The sequence below is a fragment of the Ascaphus truei genome, chromosome 5 (genome assembly GCF_040206685.1).
Source record: "Ascaphus truei isolate aAscTru1 chromosome 5, aAscTru1.hap1, whole genome shotgun sequence".
NCBI classification, from domain to species: domain Eukaryota; kingdom Metazoa; phylum Chordata; class Amphibia; order Anura; family Ascaphidae; genus Ascaphus; species Ascaphus truei.
Genome location: NC_134487.1, coordinates 168,585,218 through 168,600,726, shown reverse-complemented (window position 1 = coordinate 168,600,726; position 15,509 = coordinate 168,585,218).

Sequence of the window (15,509 nt, the reverse complement as noted above, 5' to 3'; positions counted from 1 at the left end):
CGCTGACCTCAATGACTAGCTCACTGGCTATCTTGGAGGCCAATAAATTTAGGTGTTCTCTTTCATCCAGAGGTTCACTGATGACCCCATTATGGGGCAACCCGGACTTTGCTCCGGGCCTGACCAGAAAGGAATTCACAATTTGGAAAAAATTAGGCATACATAGACTTCGAGATCTAGAGGGGAAAAAAGACATTAAACCACTTGAACAAATTAGAGCTGATAGGAACCTCCTCCTCACCGAGATTTTCAGATTCCTCCAACTGCGAGCATTTTATAATAATATTACCCCGAGACCCCCACTAACCATGTTTGAAAAGCTCTGTCTAGTTGAGACTGATACTAGTGGACTTATATCGCAGCTGTACAGAGAAGTGATCGGTTCGGGGGTAAAAGTAGATCAAAAACTGAAATACATGGACCAATGGGAGAAAGATTTACTGGAAACTGTAGATGAGGAGGAATGGGCCAAGATAGTAACGGCATCTGCCAAGAGTTCTATCTGTACGACATTAAGGGCGAACGCATATAAAGTGTTAATGCACTGGTATCACACTCCCTTGAAATTATCTAAATTTGTACCAGGGTACTCCCCACTGTGCCCCAGACAGTGCGGAGCAACAGCTGACCTGTTACATATGCTGTGGTCTTGCCCGCGGGTTAGACCGCTATGGCGAGAGATTAGAGATTGGCTTCAGAGGATTCTAGGCCTCAAAATCCCCTTAGACCTGTGGCGGTTCCTCCTGAACCGTCCGACACTGGGTCTGACCAAAGCAAGTAATAGATTGGTTGCATATTTCGCAACAGCAACGCGGTGTGAGATTGCAGCATTATGGAAACAACCCGAAATTCCATCAATTCCCAAGATTCGGAACAGAATTTGGTTTGTATGCCAGATGGAAAACTTAACGAGTTTAGTTAAAGACACTGGTGAAATTTTCCTAAAAACCTGGACGCCTTGGTTGGCCCAGATGGACATCCCGGGAGTGGAGAAGGATACTATATTGCTTTGATAGGTGCAGATGCGTTCTCCCTTGAAAGCGGGCTGAAGCAGGCGCTCTCGGCTGTATTTGGGACTCAAGACACCCTCTGTGAATAGCTAAAAGGGAGAAGGATAGTTCCCTCACCCGGTGAGACAGACCAGTCAGGAGCAAGGTTACGGTGACGTTAGGAACCAAGAACATTGCATATGGCTCGACCCGGCGGGAGTTGGACCCGTGCCACACCCCTTTCCCCCCCATCCCCTCCCTTCTAGTCTTCCCCCTTTTTTTTTTGTTTCCCCCCCTTTCCCCCACTCTCTTTGAATACTGTATGTGTTTGTTAGGAATGAAATGTATTGGTAAAAATATCTCAGACTATAACTGTTATACCTGTTTATGTATACCTTTGAAAATCAAAATAAAACCAAAGTTATAAAAAAAATAATAATAAGTGTTTACTTTATTTTTGTTACATTTTTTCAGGATCTATTTCTCAGCAAGGTGTTGTTGTTATTTCACTCAGATACAGATTCCTGTTTCTTCTTTATAATTATTGGTTTCAGGACTTTGTTTAGACAAAGACTAGAACATCAAAACATACGTTTTATGCATTGGCGAAGCATTGTCTCGTGGCCAATTACTTTATTTGTTTATGTACCCATGACTCCCCTGCTCCGTGAGACACCCCATAACGGGGCCTGTATCTTGGGAAGCAGGGGGTCTGCGAACCAGACATCAATGCGGTTCTGCTCCGGAGTCCCCCTGCTACAATACACTATTAATAAAATGTAAATTAAAAAAAAAATTGGGCGAGATTTGCGCATGGAGAGGTGTCTCTCTCTCTCTCTCTCTCTCTCTCTCTCTCTCTCTCTCTCTCTCTCTCTGCAGCACAAAGAACTCGCCAGGTGATCCCTTTTCAGAGGGGCGATCTTCACGTCGCCGGCTACTCGCCAATTTTGCAAATGTTGCTATCACTGGTATTCGGGACTTTTCTTTTCCGTGATATCAATGCTGTAAAAAATGGCAATTTAAAACCATGGTGATTTTTTTTTATCGGAGCTTAGTGCATAGGCCCCTTAGTCTAAAATGGAGACACCAGGTACTGCAGAAAATGCAAGGTTTAAAAAAAACATTTTTATAAGGGAATTCTTCTCAGGGTGAAAATGCACAACAAATCCTGCAGAAAACTTTGCGTCAAGAAGGCAGATAATCTGTTCCGGCGAGGTCCAGAAGTGGCCTTTGTTTTTTGTCACAGGGACTCCAAGAGCCGGTATGACCTCGATGGCCGGAACAGCAGGGAAAGCAAGGATTGTTGGGGTCACGGGCTGAGGTCAATGGCAGGTGACAAGCAGGATCGTCGGGGTCAGAGGCAGGGTTTGGTGGCAGGCGGCATGCAAGATCGTCGGAGTCACAGGCAGGGGTCAGGAGGAGGAAGGCTGGAACAGGGCAGGGGAGCAGGAACTAAGACTAGGACTCACAACCAGGGAACTAACGGGAAAAAGTCAGAACACTAGCAAGGGCTTTTAATATGAATCAGGATCCACAAGAAACTGAAGCATAAGCAGAAGCATTAACATGGGCATAAGGAGTCAGGACACAAACAAAGGCAAAGGAGGAACAGGAAACTATAAGGACAGAGGACAGGACCAACAAGAGGAGATAGACAGAGGAACCCCAGAGCAGACAGAAACCACAGCACACCCGGTGGACAGACTGTGGCTGGGAGCAGGATGTCTAGGAAGACACTGACACTTGGTAAGTGGGTGGAACATTTCTTCTTTTTCCACAAACATCCTTTAGAGCCTATTCTAGTAGGTTTGATATATTTGCTACCATCTCAAATGGTGTGGCATGTTCCTACCAAACAGTTTGTCATTTGTGTTATCCCAGTATTCAAAAAGAATATGAAACCTTTCCCACAAGTCTCAAAACGTGAGGTAGGAAAATGCCAATACCACTCGGCATAGCAGCGATGGTATCTCAGCCGCTTTCAAAGTTTCCCCCTCTCCGACGGGACAACATCCGCCCAATGGATTACAAGATAAAGATGAAAATAAATAAGAAACAAGAAAGAAGAAAGAAAAAGGACTTACCGCAAGTTGAGGAGCATTGCGTTGAGGATGAAGAGGTTGCTGCTGGACTTGGAATCGGATGGTGAAGACGTCAAAAATAAGAAAAACATTGATTGTATTTTTTTTTCATTGCGTATTATTTATTTAGGTTGTCCATTAACTGCCAATGTGTTGATCTATGCCCCTTTAAGGCTATAGATAAATATAGTGACAAGCAATATATTTTCTGGCAAATGCTTGTTTTTATTTTATTGTTATGTATTTTTGTTGCTTTTTTTATTGTATATTTTTGGTGCTTGTTTTTTTTTAAATTGGGTTTGTTGTTGCTTGGTTTGTTTTACTTTGTATTTTTGTTGCTTGGTTTGTTTAATTGTGTTTTTTTGGTAACTGTTTTTTTTATTGCTTAATATTTTTGGTGATTGTTTTTTTTAGGTTGTCCATTGACTACCATAGTGGCAAATCATGCCAATATTATATGGGCAGTGCTTGACAAATCATCCAAAAATCTACTCGCCGAACAAAAAAATCTACTCGCCACCTAGCCACTCCCCTAGCCCTGCCCCTAAACCCACCCCCACTTTTAAAAAATGTAATAAATTCCTAATATGAATTGAGTGTGTGTGTGACTAGTCTGCGTGGGTGACTGGGTCAGTGGGTGACTGACTGACTGCCTGGGTGGTTGATTGACTGACTGCCTTGGTAACTGCCTGACTGCCTGGTGGGTGACTGAACGCCTTTGACTGACTGCGGTTGAATGACTGGCAGCTTGAGTGGGTGGGTGTGGTGACTGACTGCCTGGGTGGCTGACTGACTGCCCTTGACTGACTGCCTGGGTGGGTGGTTGGTTGATTGACGGCCTGGGTGGGTCGGTGACTGACTGCCTGGGTGCGTGACTGACTGCCCGGGTTGGGTGACTGACTACTTGGGTGGGTAGAATAGAAAAAACAGTCTCCAGGGCACTCCTAAGCCAAACAGGATCCCAACTGAATGAATAATAAACACTGGTCTCAAAAATTGAATGAAGTGAAAAAAGAATTTATTGCAACATAGGTGAACAATAAAAATACCTCCTACGTGTTTCAACCAACTAGTGGTCTTAGTTAAGGAGTGGGTGGGTGACTGCCTGGGTGACTGACTGCCCCATGTGGGTGACTAACTGCCTGGGTGGGTGACTGACTGCCTGAGTGGGTGACTGACTGCCCTTGTGGTGGGTGTTTGACTGCCTGGATGGGTGACTGATTGACTGCCTGGGTGGGTGACTGAATGACTGTATGGGTGGGTGACTGACTGACTGCCTGGTTGGTTGGGTGTCTGACTGCATGGGTGATTGACTGACTGACTGCCTGGGTGGATGGGTGATTGACTGCCTGGGTGGATGGGTGATTGACTGCCTGGGTGGGTGACTGAATGCCTGGGTGGTTGACTGACTGCTTGGGTGGGTGACTGCCCCATGTGGGTGACTGACTGACTTCCTGGGTGGGTAACTGACTGCCTGGATGGGTGGGTGACTGCATGGGTGGTGGGTGACTGACTGCCTGGGGGTGACTAACTGACTGCCTGGGTGGGTGACTGACCCACCCACCCACCTGGGTGGGTGACTGACTGACTGCCTGGGTGACTGACTGACTGCCTGGGTGGGTGATTGACTGCCTGGTTTGGTGACTGACTGACTGACTGCCTGGTTGAGTGGGTTACTGACTGACTCACTGACTGACTGCATTGGGTCAGTGACTGACTGACTGCCTGGTTGAGTGGGTGACTGACTGACTCACTGACTGACTGCATTGGGTCAGTGACTGACTGACTGTCTGGATGGGTGACTGACGTACTGCCTGGGTGGGTGACTGACTGACATACTGCCTGTGTGACTGACTGACTGACTGCTTGGGTAGATGACTGACTGCCTGGGTGGGTGGGTTGTAGTTGTAGCTTTGGGAAGCGCAGGTTTCACCACATAAAAAACAAAGAAATACTACAATACTGCACTAAGTTACAAAATTTTGTGACTTCTACAGTCGGTATCAACCAAAAATGGGGACTCACACTTTCCCAGCAAATAGATAGCAGTTTCTACACTGGTGTAGTCTTACATGTCTTCAATCTCAGGTGAATAACAGGGGTCTTTGCATTATGTTCCTCAATAGAACAAAAATGACGATTTAGTGCAACATTGTTTGTTCAATAGGAACATGTATTAGAATAAATGGTATAACACTTACATTTGTACCATTAAGCATGGACACATACAAATTAAAGACGAGTAGCTTGCTTGGATCTTCCGTCCTTCACAGTCTGCACAGTCTTCCTGACTGCCGGTATGCCACGCGTCACTTCCGGTAGCGGACCACGTCACATCCGGGTACGATCTGTCCCAATTTTGGAGCAGCAAACTGGCAATAATAAATTTTAGGAATCCAAGGAGCTCACTCTTCACTGACTCTACGTGTTTCGGTTTGTAAACCTTGCTCAGGAGTCATCTGGGTGGGTGACTGACTGACCGCCTGGGTGGGTGACTGACTACCTGGGTGACTGACTTGGTCGGGAAGCAGGAGGTCCCCGAAGCTGAATTAACTTTGTTCAGCTCAGGAGACCCCCTGCTTATGCACACTATGAATAAAAATAAAATGTAAGCAGCTTCATTACCTTAGCAGCTATCTTCTAAGGTAATGATTTTTTCTTTGGGGAGTGGGTGTCTGATACTAGTGTGAAGGAGCAGGGGGTCTTCTGAGCTGAACAAAGTTGATTTCAGCCTCGGGGACCCCCTGCTTCCCAAGATACAGGCCCCATTATGGGGTGCAGGTATCTCCTGCAATGTTAAAATCCCACAGTCACGTGACCCACAGAATTTTAACATGGCGGGGATACCGGCACCCCATAATGGGGCCTGTATCTTGGGTAGTAGGGCTGTAACTTGGGAAGTAGGGGGTCCCCGGACCTGAAATCAATGCGGTTAAGCTACGGAGACCCCTGCTACAATACCATAGTGTTAAAGTTAAATATAACCCCCGCGATCGCCTGGTAGAGGCACACAGGTGACTGATTGAGACTCGCTTACTGCGTCTCTTACAGACAGGTAAAACCCGGTAGGATTAACACAGCAGGACCCCCTGCTGTGTTAATCCGCTGGGCTATTTAGTCTGCAGTAGACCATCTTGGACCACCATGCAATACAGTGCGTGATTCAACACGGGAAATGGTCGGATAACGGCCGCTGCATCTGTATATTCTTGACTATTTTCCCCAAGAAATTAACAAAACAAATGTATTTAAAATATTATGTTTAACCCTCTGCATTCCACACATTGTACTACAAACCTTTCAGGCACACGAAGGTTACTGAAAAGAAGTATAATTTGTTTGAGTGACACTGTTAAATATATCAAAGAATAATTAGTGGTGTAGCTTGCACTCCCTCTGCTGGCCTCTTTATGAACTTGAAGACTTTAGCAATTCCATAATTTTTTGAAAGCACATTAAAATTGCAATTACAGTATTCAACTATTGCTCATTACTTACGTGCATATACATTCTGTTTTACTGCAAATTAGTCAGATTAATACTTCTAGAATAAGTAAAAGGTCCTATAACCGTACTTACAGTATATTGATCCAGAGGAAGGCAAACAAAAAACCCCAGTGTCATATCACCCAATGATATCTCATAAGGGGAAAAATAAATTCCTTCCTGACTCCAAGAATTGTCAATCAGATTACTCCCTGGATCAACATCCTTCCCATGGATTCTTATTTGGTACAGTGGCGGCCAGCTTTAATCTAAAGCGGCTGCCTCCGCGGGTATTTTTAACCCGCGGACGGCGCGTGGCTATTTTCGTCCGTTTTCAGCCGGTTTTCCCATGCCTCGGGCGCTTTCAATGATAAGCGCCATTAGCACTTATCTATTGAAGTGGCCGCCGCGCGGGAAACTCTGATTCAAATCGGAGAAAAGCCCCGCGTTTAGCCCGCATTTACCCGGCAAGCTTTAGAATAAAGCTGGCCGGGACAGTACATCCCTGTATACCTTTCCCTTCTAAAAAGATGGCAAACTTTTTTTTGAACATATCTATTGTACCTGCCATCACAGTCTCCATGGGTAATCAATTCCACATTTCAACTGTTCCTACTGTAAAGAACCCTTTCCTTTGTTGCTGGTGCAATCTCCTTTCCTCCAACCTTAAGGGGTGACACTGTGTCCTTTGTACTTCCCTTGGGATGAATAGTTATTTTTAAAGCTCCTTGTACTGTCCCCAAATATATTTGTATATAGTGTGACATAGTCCAAAGATGTTAGGCAGCTTTCTGCCCCATTTTAGGTCAGAAAGTGCAGGAATAGTTAAAAATGATCCGTTCCACAGCTTCCCATTAACGAAGGCAGCTGGATGGAAAATCCAGACCACAGATTACAATGGCTCTAGTTCTCCCTCACCTGCTCTTCTAATCACATGCAGAGCAGAGAGGTTTTGCATTTCACTCTCTCTCTCCTTAGAGCCTGGTGGCTGGGGGTATCGCTGCTCCCCTATTTCCAGTGTCGGGGTTGACGGCCCCTCCACGTATCACAGTACCAGAGGATTTGCCTGGACACCACAAACAGATAAGACAAAACAAATGGTTACTGCTGTTGCTAAAAGACTGTGCTGTATCTTGTGACCCTAAATGAGAGAGCATTGTTTTAAGCTGGGGAACCAGTTTAGTTGGCCAGCAGCTGTTAGAGAGACTGATTCTGATGTGTAGTTAGATCCCTGAAAGGGATAGGATTTTGCTTATATGATTTTGGTTTTATTTCTTGAAATAACAGTGTGGGAAATATTGTAACACTGAAATATGTGAACTGCTGAATGAAAGTATCTGAGTACCTCTAACCTTCACATGTTAAAGCTGCAGTACCTTACTTGGATGAAAATAAAGCAGGCAGAAGCCTGAGTTAAGCAGCATAATACTTTGCATGATCCTGTTTGTTGTATAATTAACCCTAGAAGACTGTGTCGGGAAGAACCCAGACAGACGTCAGCACTACAAAAGAGGGGCGTTTGTCACATATGGTGGAGAATGCGGGTCGACACTAAAAAGTCTGTGGGTTTGCAAATAAATGCGGGGGTTTAAAATGGCCGCCCAGCTGAACTAAAGTACAGATGCTATGAGTGAAGTCTGTCCCACTGTGTATATCAGTTGTGCTTCTAGCATACACAGAGAATGTGCGAAGTGTGGATGCAATAGCACCCTGAACCCAAACAGAAAACCAAAATGTTTTGCTGAAGAAAAAAAAAAAAAAATTGCATCTAGCAAGTGCTGTTTGTAAAGCTAATGCCTTTTGCTGAAGTGAGTGAATTTGCAGCTAGCAAGTGCTGTATGCAAGTTGCTGAAGTGAGTGAAATTGCAGCTAGCAGATTGTCCCTGCCGGGTTTCTAAAATGGCCGACGTGAAATGTTTGTTTTGTAATGTACATAATCATGAAAAACAGTGTCCCTTCAGGCCATACGATGATGATGATGATGACGACTCATATGTGGCCCCTGGAGGAGAGCCGTACCCACAGATGAATTTAGTATGCTGGGCCTGTCATAAAGTAGGTCACATGGAAGATGTGTGCCCCAAAATTTTCAAAGACAAACAGCTGCAAAAACAAGCAACGCCCTATGAGTGCAAGCAAGATGTGGAAGCTGATACCAGTGAGCGTGTGCCCAGTACCACTGATATCTCTGGAGCTAATAAAGCAAAAAGAAAGAAGAAAAAGAAAACTGTTCCTCAAGTCACAGGGGAAGTGACCGAGCCACTTGAACCTGCGCTGTCAGGACATGCGTCAGAAAGGCGCCGAGATGTGCTGCAGACCGGAGTGACTAGCAGAATTGTCACGGGAACAGTGGCAAAGGAAAAGGAGGAGAAAAGGGAAGCTGAATCCTTGAACCAGGATAAAGAGGCTTTGGTTTCTGCACTCCAAGCTGCCCGCCATGATTATGAAGTCCTGCGGCAGGGATTGATGAAGGAGCGAGAATGTTGGAAGAAGGAACAAGAATCTAACAATAAGGTGCGAGAATGTTGGAACAAGGAGCGAGAAGCGAACGCCGAGTTACAGAGGTGTATACTTCCAGCTTTACAAGAGCACGAGACTTTGAAGAAAACAGAGTCTCTCTTACGGAGTGAGCTGGAAGAGGTGACGACTAGTCTGAAAAAGGCCAACACTGTAATTGCCACCATAGAGGAAAAACAGATTAAGTCTGACAAATCGATTGCTATCCTAAAACAGAAATACGGGAAGGCTCTGCAAGAGGTTCACACGCTCAGCACAGAGGTGCAAAACTCACTCCTGGAGGGCCACGGTCTGAACACAGAGCTGGGAATATTGAAAGAAACCTATGAGAATGCCCTGAGTAATTTAGAGACTGTAAAGAGAGAGAATGTAATTCTGAAACAGAAAAATTCAGACTTGACTGACCAGATCAGTGAAGGTGATAAGAAGCTTCACCAAGCAGCAAAAGTGGAGAAGCAATTGATCCAGGAAAAGCTAGAAATACAGGAAGAGCTGAAGAAGCAGATGGCTGAGCGCGAGATACAGTGCGCCGAAATGGAGGAGGTGTCCGTCCGTCAGGTGGTCTGCCTGACATTGCGCTATGAAAGCGAGATGGCCGATATCCACAAGCAGCTGGACCACACGACAAATGAGGGGGCCCGGCTGCTGCTGGAGCTGAACAAGACCCGAGAGGAGCACCTGCAGCTGCAGGTCAAGAATAGAAAAAATGAAACAGAGTTAAACTTTGCTCTGAAACAAATGACAGACATGGAGTCGCAACTCAACTCCAAAGAAGTTGAATTAGCAGCTGCACTGAGTGGAAAAAGAAATAAAGGACAGCAACAAAGACGCTACCAGGACATGGGAGAAGCTGCTAAAGTGGTTCAGTCGGGCTATCAATCCTACCTCCTAACCAAGCAAGCTGTACGTTCCTATACACTTAAAGTCAATGTCCTCACTGATGACAAAGAGGAAGGAGAAAGAATTGACTTTGATTGTGCTGCTGTTATTCCAGAAACAGATAGGCACCCTCCTGAGAATATTCTCCCTGATCTGGGATTCAAAAATCCAGATCCTCAATTTCATTTACGTTGTCCAGAAGATTATCAAACTAGTGAACGCAGCCAGGCCACCACAGAACATGTTTTAGCCAAGTGGGTGGCAGTTCCTGAAAACACAAACTTGTTGACAGATCCTGATGACGTTGTTAATATGGACTACGTTTGTACAGAGGCAACTAGGTCTTCAAAACGCAAAGGCCTGGTAATGGCCCCAAAAGGGAAATCAAAGATTGAAAAGAAAAAGCAACGAAGGTCAACACGGCGCCTGAATAGTTCCAGATCTCGCCACTCTGGACCACACTGTGGAGCCAAGGAGAATCCGGACCGAGGGTCTCGTCAGTGGCTGAAGAAACAGTCCAGTCATTTGCAGGCTGCAGCGGGTGTTGAAATAAAGTCAGAGGGTGTAATGGACTGGTAGTCAAGGAAAAAAAAAAAAAAAGGAAAAATGTTTGGGAACTGACCGATTTTTATGTTATACGAGTGGACTATGTCACTACTACAGTATATGCTATACTATGCCTTTAGAAAAGCATTTTTGTAAATATATAATGAAGTTCATATTCGTGTCATGTGAATACTTAATATTGTACTGAGGAGTTAGCTCAAGTATTTCAGGTAGGACGCTCACCCCAGTGAGGTCCATGGCCGCTCACCCCAGTAGGTGTGAGCTGGGGAGGGGGATATGGGGGTATCGCTGCTCCCCTGTTTCCAGTGTCGGGGTTGACGGCCCCTCCACGTATCACAGTACCAGAGGATTTGCCTGCCCACCACAAACAGATAAGACAAAACAAATGGTTACTGCTGTTGCTAAAAGACTGTGCTGTATCTTGTGACCCTAAATGAGAGAGCATTGTTTTAAGCTGGGGAACCAGTTTAGTTGGCCAGCAGCTGTTAGAGAGACTGATTCTGATGTGTAGTTAGATCCCTGAAAGGGATAGAATTTTGCTTATATGATTTTGGTTTTATTTCTTGAAATAACAGTGTGGGAAATATTGTAACACTGAAATATGTGAACTGCTGAATGAAAGTATCTGAGTACCTCTAACCTTCACATGTTAAAGCTGCAGTACCTTACTTGGATGAAAATAAAGCAGGCAGAAGCCTGAGTTAAGCAGCATAATACTTTGCATGATCCTGTTTGTTGTATAATTAACCCTAGAAGACTGTGTCGGGAAGAACCCAGACAGACGTCAGCACTACAAAAGAGGGGCGTTTGTCACAATAGTTATCATATCCCCTCTTAGACGTCTCTTTTCGAATGTAAATAAAACTAATTTAGCTAGCCTCTCCTCATAAATCAGATTGCTCATCCCCTTTATTAATGTGGTGGCTCTTCTCTGTACTCTCTCTAGTTCCATAATGTCTTTTCTAAGGTATGGTCTTACTAATGCTTTACAAAGGGGCATAATTATGTTTACTTCCCTTCCATCTATTGCCTGTTTAAGATAAGATCTTGTTTGCCTTTGCAGCCACTGCAGGACTTTGGGCACTATTGCTAAGCCTGCTGTCTTCAAGCACTCCTAAATCCTTCTTCTTCATAGATTCCCCTCATTTATCCCCATTTAATGTGTAAGTCACCTGTTTATTCTTGTTTCTCAAATGTATACCCTTACTTTTACATTTTTCTTTATTAAACCTCATCTGCCCTGCCCAAGTTTCCAGTCTCTTCCAAGTCCTTCTGCAGAGAAATTACATCCTGCTCTGATTCTTACATGTATCATCAGAAAACATGGAGACTTTGCTCTCTATGCCAACTTCAAGGTCATTAATAAACAAGTTAAAAAGCAGGGGTCCCAGTACCAATCCCTGAGGTACTCCACTCACAACTTTAGCCGAACCTGAAAAAGTTCCATTTATGACAACCCTCTGTTGTCTGTCCTTCAACCAGTTTTCAATCCAGGTGCATATATTTTTACTGAGTCCAATTTGCTTTATTTTGTACACTAACCTCTTGTGTGGAAACGTATCAAAAGCCTTTTGCAAAATCTAAGTCCTAAAAAATTATTACAGGGATCTAGGCCAAAAGCTTAAGGCAAGGACCCCCAAGGTAGTATTTTCTGAAATACTACCAGTGTCATGCGCTACCGCAGGGAGTCAGTCAGAGATCAGGGAGGTTAATGCATGGCTAAGAAAGTGGTGCAGGAAGGAGGGGTTTGGGTTTTTAGAGCACTGGGACTTCTTTTCTGAGAGGTGCCATCTATAATCTAGGGATGGATTGCACTTCAATGAAGGGGGATCTTCTGTGCTAGGGGGGCGAATGCTAAAAAGGTAGGAGGAGATTTTAAACTAGGATGAGGGGGGAGGGGAATGAAACAGATAATGAACTAAATGGAATAGAGGAGGATACAAGGTGGTATGGAGGTATAATGTGGGCAAGTGCGAGTTTGTCAAGCAGTGAGACACCCACAGTAAATACAGATAATACTAGAAAATTTCTAAAGACTAAACCAAGTGGGCGCAGAAAGGAAGGAGCAGATAAGATAATAGTACAGGCTGAAAAAAAACTTAAATGCATGCATGCTAATGCAAGAAGCCTGACAGATAAAATGGGGGAGCTTGAATTAATAGCTGCAAGGGAGCAGTATGATATCATAGGCATTACTGAAACATGGTGGGATGAAACTCATGACTGGACAGTTAATTTAGAGGGTTATTCCCTTTTTCGGAACGATCGAACAAATAGAAGGGGAGGTGGAGTATGTTTATATGTTAAACCGGATCTAAAACCTATTATAAGGGATGATGTTTATGAAGGGAATGATGAAAATGTAGAGACTTTGTGGCTAGAAATTAGCAGTGGAGGTAAAAGTATTAAGAAAATGTTTGTGGGAATATGCTATAAACCACCAAATACTGTATTTGTGAGATTGAGGAAGCTAAAATAATTTTGCAAATGGAAAAGGCATCAAAACTGTGTCATTTTTGCATAATGGGGGATTTTAATTATCCAGACATAGACTGGGGCAATGAGATTAGCTTTACAACAAAAGGAAACAGGTTTTTGGGGGTGCTTAAAGACAATTATATGACCCAAATTATTGAGGAACCAACCAGGAGAGGGGCAATACTGGATTTGGTCAGATCAAACAATGTAGAAGTAATAACAAATATTCAAGTCCTAGAACATTTGGGTAACAGTGATCATAACATGGTCTCATTTGAAATAAATTATCACAAAATTGATTTCTTGGGTTCAACAAAGACCTTAAACTTTAGAAAGGCAGATTGTAATAAACTGCGGTCTAATTTAGTAGTAATACAATGGGATGATGTTTTTGCAGGGAAAAATGTAGAAGATAAATGGGCAGTCTTTAAAACATTGTTAGAAAAGCACACTTATCAGTGTATACCCTTGGGTAATAAGTATAAAAGAAATAAGTCAAAACCATGTAGCTAAATAAACAGGTAGGGGAGGAAATGGACAAGAAGAGGAAGGCGTTTAGATTCTTTAAGTCAGAAGGGACGGAGACATCGTATCAGAATTATAAGGAATGTAACAAAAATTGCAAAAGGGCAATCAAATTAGCAAAAATGGATAATGAAAAAAGGATTGCAATAGAAAGTAAGGTCAACCTTAAAAAGTTCTTTAAGTACCTTAAAAACAAAAAAATGAGAAAAAAAAGATATAGGACCCTTTCAGTGTGAGATGGGTAGGCAGATTATTGGAGATAAGGAAAAAGCTGAGGTATTAAATAAATTCTTTGCCTCTGTGTTTACCAGGGAAGAATCAAGTTCAATAGTAATGCCGCAGGAGGAAGCCACAACTTCCATATTAATGACCAATTGGTTAACTGAGGAAGAAGTTCATAAGCGACTAGAAAAAATTAAAGTAAATAAGGCACCTGGCCCTGATGGCATACATCCAAGAGTTCTCAAGGAGTTAAGCTCAGTAATAGCCAAACCATTATATTTAATATTCAAGGACTCCATTTCCACAGGCTCAGTACCACAAGATTGGTGTAAAGCAGATGTGGTGCCTATATTTAAAAAGGGAGCTAGATCACAACTGGGAAATTACAGACCTGTAAGCCTAACTTCAATAGTAGGGAAACTACTTTGAAGGTTTAATACGGGATAATATTCACGAATACCTAATGGAAAACAAAATTATTAGTAATAGTCAGCATGGATTTATGAAGGATAGATCTTGCCAAACTAACCTTATTTGTTTCTTTGAGGAGGTAAGTAGGAATTTAGACCAGGGTAATGCAGTTGATGTGGTCTACTTAGATTTTGCAAAGGCTTTTGATAGGGTTTCACACAAGAGGTTGGTGCACAAAATAAAGAAAATTGGATTCAGTAATAATATATGCACCTGGATTGAAAACTGGTTAAAGGACAGACAACAGAGGGTTGTCATAAATGGAACTTTTTCAGGTTGGGCTACAGTCGTGAGTGGAGAGCATCAGGGATCAGTACTGGGACCCCTGCTTTTTAACTTGTTTATTAATGACCTTGAGGTTGGGATCGAGAGCAAAGTCTCCATCTTTGCTGATGATACTAAATAGTGTAAGGTAATAGAACAGAGCAGGATGTAATTTCTCTTCAGAAGGACGTGGAGAGACTAGAAACGTGGGCAGGTAAATGGCAAATGAGGTTTAATACAGATAAATGTAAGGTTATGCATTTGGGATGCAAGAATAAAAAGGCGACTTACAAATTAAGTGGAGATATATTGGGGGAATACTTGAGGGAGAAGGATTTAGGAGTGCTTGTAGACTGCAGGCTTAGCAATAGTGCCCAATGTCATGCAGTAGCTGCAGAGACAAACAAGATCTTGCATAAAACGGGCAATGGATGGAAGGGAAGTAAACATAATTATGCCCCTTTACAAAGCACTAGTAAGACCACACCTTGAATATGGAATACAATTTTGGGCACAAATCCTAAGAAAATACATTATGGAACTAGAGAGAGTGCAGAGAAGAGCCGCCAAATTAATAAAGGGGATGGACAATCTAACTTATGAGGAGAGGCTAGCTAAATTAGATTTATTTACATTAGAAAAGAGGCGTCTAAGAGGGGATATGATAACTATATACAAATATATTTGGGGACAATATAAGGAGTTTCCAAAAGAACTATTCATCCCACGGGCAGTACAAAGGACTCGGGGCCATCCCTTAAGGTTGGAAGAAAGGAAATTTCACCAGCAACAAAGGAAAGGATTATTTACAGTAAGGGCAGTTAAAATGTGGAATTCATTATACAGGGATATACCAAATAAGTATACATGGGAAGGATGTTGATCCAGCGATTCATCCGATTGCCAATTCTTGTAGTCAGGAAGGAAATACTTTTTCCCCTTAATGGGATTTTTTGTTTGCCTTCCTCTGGATCAATAAGTATAGATATAGGATAAAGTATCTGTTGTCTAAATTTAGCATAGGTTGAAC